This window comes from Patiria miniata, unplaced genomic scaffold, assembly GCF_015706575.1.
Source record: "Patiria miniata isolate m_02_andy unplaced genomic scaffold, ASM1570657v1 HiC_scaffold_15, whole genome shotgun sequence".
NCBI lineage: Eukaryota > Metazoa > Echinodermata > Asteroidea > Valvatida > Asterinidae > Patiria > Patiria miniata.
The window spans coordinates 1295099-1302297 of NW_024037053.1; positions in this window are offsets into that span (position 1 = coordinate 1295099).

The window sequence follows — 7199 nt, forward strand, 5'->3', positions numbered from 1 at the left end:
GTACCGTTTTGAAGCGGATGAATGGGCCAACCAGCATGCAAATCGGCAGGTCGCAGGACATGAAACTTTTGGAGAAAAGCGCAGATGTAGTAGCTGATGCCACTAGTTTCGTTTTTGTGCAGTGAGTCCCATAGGGAGGCCTGTCAGCGCCAACCCGCCTGGCTCCCATGTATCGCAGCCTAAAGGTACCTTAACGTAAATGGATCTGGACAAACTTGGTACCGTTTTGAAGCGGATGAATGGGCCAACCAGCATGCAAATCGGCAGGGCGCTAGACCTGAAACTTTTGGAGAAAAGCGCAGATGTAGTAGCTGATGCCACTAGTTTCGTTTTTGTGCAGTGAGTCCCATAGGGAGGCCTGTCAGCGCCAACCCGCCTTGCTCCCATGTATCGCAGCCTAAAGGTATCTTAACGTAAATGGATCTGGACAAACTTGGTACCGTTTTGAAGCGGATGAATGGGCCAACCAGCATGCAAATCGGCAGGGCGCTAGACCTGAAACTTTTGGAGAAAAGCGCAGATGTAGTAGCTGATGCCACTAGTTTCGTTTTTGTGCAGTGAGTCCCATAGGGGGCCTGTCAGCGCCAACCCGCCTTGCTCCCATGTATCGCAGCCTAAAGGTACCTTAACGTAAATGGATCTGGACAAACTTGGTACCGTTTTGAAGCGGATGAATGGGCCAACCAGCATGCAAATCGGCAGGGCGCTAGACCTGAAACTTTTGGAGAAAAGCGCAGATGTAGTAGCTGATGCCACTAGTTTCGTTTTTGTGCAGTGAGTCCCATAGGGAGGCCTGTCAGCGCCAACCCGCCTTGCTCCCATGTATCGCAGCCTAAAGGTACCTTAACGTAAATGGATCTGGACAAACTTGGTACCGTTTTGAAGCGGATGAATGGGCCAACCAGCATGCAAATCGGCAGGGCGCAGACCTGAAACTTTTGGAGAAAAGCGCAGATGTAGTAGCTGATGCCACTAGTTTCGTTTTTGTGCAGTGAGTCCCATAGGGAGGCCTGTCAGCGCCAACCCGCCTGGCTCCCATGTATCGCAGCCTAAAGGTACCTTAACGTAAATGGATCTGGACAAACTTGGTACCGTTTTGAAGCGGATGAATGGGCCAACCAGCATGCAAATCGGCAGGTCGCAGGACATGAAACTTTTGGAGAAAAGCGCAGATGTAGTAGCTGATGCCACTAGTTTCGTTTTTGTGCAGTGAGTCCCATAGGGGGGCCTGTCAGCGCCAACCCGCCTTGCTCCCATGTATCGCAGCCTAAAGGTACCTTAACGTAGATGGATCTGGACAAACTTGGTACCGTTTTGAAGCGGATGAATGGGCCAACCAGCATGCAAATCGGCAGGGCGCAGGACATGAAACTTTTGGAGAAAAGCGCAGATGTAGTAGCTGATGCCACTAGTTTCGTTTTTGTGCAGTGAGTCCCATAGGGAGGCCTGTCAGCGCCAACCCGCCTGGCTCCCATGTATCGCAGCCTAAAGGTACCTTAACGTAAATGGATCTGGACAAACTTGGTACCGTTTTGAAGCGGATGAATGGGCCAACCAGCATGCAAATCGGCAGGGCGCTAGACCTGAAACTTTTGGAGAAAAGCGCAGATGTAGTAGCTGATGCCACTAGTTTCGTTTTTGTGCAGTGAGTCCCATAGGGAGGCCTGTCAGCGCCAACCCGCCTGCTCCCATGTATCGCAGCCTAAAGGTACCTTAACGTAAATGGATCTGGACAAACTTGGTACCGTTTTGAAGCGGATGAATGGGCCAACCAGCATGCAAATCGGCAGGGCGCTAGACCTGAAACTTTTGGAGAAAAGCGCAGATGTAGTAGCTGATGCCACTAGTTTCGTTTTTGTGCAGTAAGTCCCATAGGGAGGCCTGTCAGCGCCAACCCGCCTTGCTCCCATGTATCGCAGCCTAAAGGTATCTTAACGTAAATGGATCTGGACAAACTTGGTACCGTTTTGAAGCGGATGAATGGGCCAACCAGCATGCAAATCGGCAGGGCGCTAGACCTGAAACTTTTGGAGAAAAGCGCAGATGTAGTAGCTGATGCCACTAGTTTCGTTTTTGTGCAGTGAGTCCCATAGGGAGGCCTGTCAGCGCCAACCCGCCTTGCTCCCATGTATCGCAGCCTAAAGGTATCTTAACGTAAATGGATCTGGACAAACTTGGTACCGTTTTGAAGCGGATGAATGGGCCAACCAGCATGCAAATCGGCAGGGCGCTAGACCTGAAACTTTTGGAGAAAAGCGCAGATGTAGTAGCTGATGCCACTAGTTTCGTTTTTGTGCAGTGAGTCCCATAGGGAGGCCTGTCAGCGCCAACCCGCCTTGCTCCCATGTATCGCAGCCTAAAGGTACCTTAACGTAAATGGATCTGGACAAACTTGGTACCGTTTTGAAGCGGATGAATGGGCCAACCAGCATGCAAATCGGCAGGGCGCTAGACCTGAAACTTTTGGAGAAAAGCGCAGATGTAGTAGCTGATGCCACTAGTTTCGTTTTTGTGCAGTGAGTCCCATAGGGAGGCCTGTCAGCGCCAACCGCCTTGCTCCCATGTATCGCAGCCTAAAGGTACCTTAACGTAAATGGATCTGGACAAACTTGGTACCGTTTTGAAGCGGATGAATGGGCCAACCAGCATGCAAATCGGCAGGGCGCTAGACCTGAAACTTTTGGAGAAAAGCGCAGATGTAGTAGCTGATGCCACTAGTTTCGTTTTTGTGCAGTGAGTCCCATAGGGGGGCCTGTCAGCGCCAACCCGCCTTGCTCCCATGTATCGCAGCCTAAAGGTATCTTAACGTAAATGGATCTGACAAACTTGGTACCGTTTTGAAGCGGATGAATGGGCCAACCAGCATGCAAATCGGCAGGGCGCTAGACTTGAAACTTTTGGAGAAAAGCGCAGATGTAGTAGCTGATGCCACTAGTTTCGTTTTTGTGCAGTGAGTCCCATAGGGAGGCCTGTCAGCGCCAACCCGCCTGGCTCCCATGTATCGCAGCCTAAAGGTACCTTAACGTAAATGGATCTTGACAAACTTGGTACCGTTTTGAAGCGGATGAATGGGCCAACCAGCATGCAAATCGGCAGGTCGCAGGACATGAAACTTTTGGAGAAAAGCGCAGATGTAGTAGCTGATGCCACTAGTTTCGTTTTTGTGCAGTGAGTCCCATAGGGAGGCCTGTCAGCGCCAACCCGCCTGGCTCCCATGTATCGCAGCCTAAAGGTACCTTAACGTAAATGGATCTGGACAAACTTGGTACCGTTTTGAAGCGGATGAATGGGCCAACCAGCATGCAAATCGGCAGGGCGCTAGACTGAAACTTTTGGAGAAAAGCGCAGATGTAGTAGCTGATGCCACTAGTTTCGTTTTTGTGCAGTGAGTCCCATAGGGAGGCCTGTCAGCGCCAACCCGCCTTGCTCCCATGTATCGCAGCCTAAAGGTACCTTAACGTAAATGGATCTGGACAAACTTGGTACCGTTTTGAAGCGGATGAATGGGCCAACCAGCATGCAAATCGGCAGGGCGCTAGACCTGAAACTTTTGGAGAAAAGCGCAGATGTAGTAGCTGATGCCACTAGTTTCGTTTTTGTGCAGTGAGTCCCATAGGGGGCCTGTCAGCGCCAACCCGCCTTGCTCCCATGTATCGCAGCCTAAAGGTATCTTAACGTAAATGGATCTGGACAAACTTGGTACCGTTTTGAAGCGGATGAATGGGCCAACCAGCATGCAAATCGGCAGGGCGCTAGACCTGAAACTTTTGGAGAAAAGCGCAGATGTAGTAGCTGATGCCACTAGTTTCGTTTTTGTGCAGTGAGTCCCATAGGGAGGCCTGTCAGCGCCAACCCGCCTTGCTGCCATGTATCGCAGCCTAAAGGTATCTTAACGTAAATGGATCTGGACAAACTTGGTACCGTTTTGAAGCGGATGAATGGGCCAACCAGCATGCAAATCGGCAGGGCGCAGACCTGAAACTTTTGGAGAAAAGCGCAGATGTAGTAGCTGATGCCACTAGTTTCGTTTTTGTGCAGTGAGTCCCATAGGAGGCCTGTCAGCGCCAACCCGCCTGGCTCCCATGTATCGCAGCCTAAAGGTACCTTAACGTAAATGGATCTGGACAAACTTGGTACCGTTTTGAAGCGGATGAATGGGCCAACCAGCATGCAAATCGGCAGGGCGCAGGACATGAAACTTTTGGAGAAAAGCGCAGATGTAGTAGCTGATGCCACTAGTTTCGTTTTTGTGCAGTGAGTCCCATAGGGGGGCCTGTCAGCGCCAACCCGCCTGCTCCCATGTATCGCAGCCTAAAGGTACCTTAACGTAAATGGATCTGGACAAACTTGGTACCGTTTTGAAGCGGATGAATGGGCCAACCAGCATGCAAATCGGCAGGGCGCAGACCTGAAACTTTTGGAGAAAAGCGCAGATGTAGTAGCTGATGCCACTAGTTTCGTTTTTGTGCAGTGAGTCCCATAGGGAGGCCTGTCAGCGCCAACCCGCCTGCTCCCATGTATCGCAGCCTAAAGGTACCTTAACGTAAATGGATCTGGACAAACTTGGTACCGTTTTGAAGCGGATGAATGGGCCAACCAGCATGCAAATCGGCAGGGCGCAAGACTTGAAACTTTTGGAGAAAAGCGCAGATGTAGTAGCTGATGCCACTAGTTTCGTTTTTGTGCAGTGAGTCCCATAGGGAGGCCTGTCAGCGCCAACCCGCCTGGCTCCCATGTATCGCAGCCTAAAGGTACCTTAACGTAAATGGATCTGGACAAACTTGGTACCGTTTTGAAGCGGATGAATGGGCCAACCAGCATGCAAATCGGCAGGGCGCTAGACCTGAAACTTTTGGAGAAAAGCGCAGATGTAGTAGCTGATGCCACTAGTTTCGTTTTTGTGCAGTGAGTCCCATAGGGGGCCTGTCAGCGCCAACCCGCCTTGCTGCCATGTATCGCAGCCTAAAGGTATCTTAACGTAAATGGATCTGGACAAACTTGGTACCGTTTTGAAGCGGATGAATGGGCCAACCAGCATGCAAATCGGCAGGGCGCTAGACCTGAAACTTTTGGAGAAAAGCGCAGATGTAGTAGCTGATGCCACTAGTTTCGTTTTTGTGCAGTGAGTCCCATAGGGAGGCCTGTCAGCGCCAACCCGCCTTGCTCCCATGTATCGCAGCCTAAAGGTACCTTAACGTAAATGGATCTGGACAAACTTGGTACCGTTTTGAAGCGGATGAATGGGCCAACCAGCATGCAAATCGGCAGGGCGCTAGACCTGAAACTTTTGGAGAAAAGCGCAGATGTAGTAGCTGATGCCACTAGTTTCGTTTTTGTGCAGTGAGTCCCATAGGGGGGCCTGTCAGCGCCAACCCGCCTTGCTCCCATGTATCGCAGCCTAAAGGTATCTTAACGTAAATGGATCTGGACAAACTTGGTACCGTTTTGAAGCGGATGAATGGGCCAACCAGCATGCAAATCGGCAGGGCGCAGACTTGAAACTTTTGGAGAAAAGCGCAGATGTAGTAGCTGATGCCACTAGTTTCGTTTTTGTGCAGTGAGTCCCATAGGGAGGCCTGTCAGCGCCAACCCGCCTGGCTCCCATGTATCGCAGCCTAAAGGTACCTTAACGTAAATGGATCTGGACAAACTTGGTACCGTTTTGAAGCGGATGAATGGGCCAACCAGCATGCAAATCGGCAGGTCGCAAGACATGAAACTTTTGGAGAAAAGCGCAGATGTAGTAGCTGATGCCACTAGTTTCGTTTTTGTGCAGTGAGTCCCATAGGGAGGCCTGTCAGCGCCAACCCGCCTGCTCCCATGTATCGCAGCCTAAAGGTACCTTAACGTAAATGGATCTGGACAAACTTGGTACCGTTTTGAAGCGGATGAATGGGCCAACCAGCATGCAAATCGGCAGGGCGCTAGACCTGAAACTTTTGGAGAAAAGCGCAGATGTAGTAGCTGATGCCACTAGTTTCGTTTTTGTGCAGTGAGTCCCATAGGGGGCCTGTCAGCGCCAACCCGCCTTGCTCCCATGTATCGCAGCCTAAAGGTATCTTAACGTAAATGGATCTGGACAAACTTGGTACCGTTTTGAAGCGGATGAATGGGCCAACCAGCATGCAAATCGGCAGGTCGCAGGACCTGAAACTTTTGGAGAAAAGCGCAGATGTAGTAGCTGATGCCACTAGTTTCGTTTTTGTGCAGTGAGTCCCATAGGGAGGCCTGTCAGCGCCAACCCGCCTTGCTCCCATGTATCGCAGCCTAAAGGTATCTTAACGTAAATGGATCTGGACAAACTTGGTACCGTTTTGAAGCGGATGAATGGGCCAACCAGCATGCAAATCGGCAGGGCGCTAGACCTGAAACTTTTGGAGAAAAGCGCAGATGTAGTAGCTGATGCCACTAGTTTCGTTTTTGTGCAGTGAGTCCCATAGGGGGGCCTGTCAGCGCCAACCCGCCTTGCTCCCATGTATCGCAGCCTAAAGGTACCTTAACGTAAATGGATCTGGACAAACTTGGTACCGTTTTGAAGCGGATGAATGGGCCAACCAGCATGCAAATCGGCAGGGCGCAGAACTTGAAACTTTTGGAGAAAAGCGCAGATGTAGTAGCTGATGCCACTAGTTTCGTTTTTGTGCAGTGAGTCCCATAGGGAGGCCTGTCAGCGCCAACCCGCCTGGCTCCCATGTATCGCAGCCTAAAGGTACCTTAACGTAAATGGATCTGGACAAACTTGGTACCGTTTTGAAGCGGATGAATGGGCCAACCAGCATGCAAATCGGCAGGGCGCAGGACATGAAACTTTTGGAGAAAAGCGCAGATGTAGTAGCTGATGCCACTAGTTTCGTTTTTGTGCAGTGAGTCCCATAGGGAGGCCTGTCAGCGCCAACCCGCCTGGCTCCCATGTATCGCAGCCTAAAGGTACCTTAACGTAAATGGATCTGGACAAACTTGGTACCGTTTTGAAGCGGATGAATGGGCCAACCAGCATGCAAATCGGCAGGGCGCTAGACCTGAAACTTTTGGAGAAAAGCGCAGATGTAGTAGCTGATGCCACTAGTTTCGTTTTTGTGCAGTGAGTCCCATAGGGAGGCCTGTCAGCGCCAACCCGCCTTGCTCCCATGTATCGCAGCCTAAAGGTATCTTAACGTAAATGGATCTGGACAAACTTGGTACCGTTTTGAAGCGGATGA